Source organism: Astatotilapia calliptera, chromosome 9, assembly GCF_964374335.1.
Source record: "Astatotilapia calliptera chromosome 9, fAstCal68.1, whole genome shotgun sequence".
NCBI classification, from domain to species: Eukaryota; Metazoa; Chordata; class Actinopteri; order Cichliformes; family Cichlidae; genus Astatotilapia; species Astatotilapia calliptera.
Genome location: NC_137430.1, coordinates 33,954,374 through 33,954,581, shown reverse-complemented (window position 1 = coordinate 33,954,581; position 208 = coordinate 33,954,374).

The following is a 208-nucleotide window of genomic DNA, read 5'->3' as shown; positions in this document are numbered from 1 at the left end:
CTGTTGTGTTTTGTCTGTAGGGGCCACCGTAAATATACTTTTATTTATTCACTCCACATAAAATGTAATAAATAAATCATATAATACAAAAACCAACTAGTCACAGTTCAACTTTTAACTATTTACATTTTCAGCTTTTTCCTTTTCAACAAATTTAAAGTGAAACAACACAAAACACTGCAAACCACAACATAATTAAATATAAATT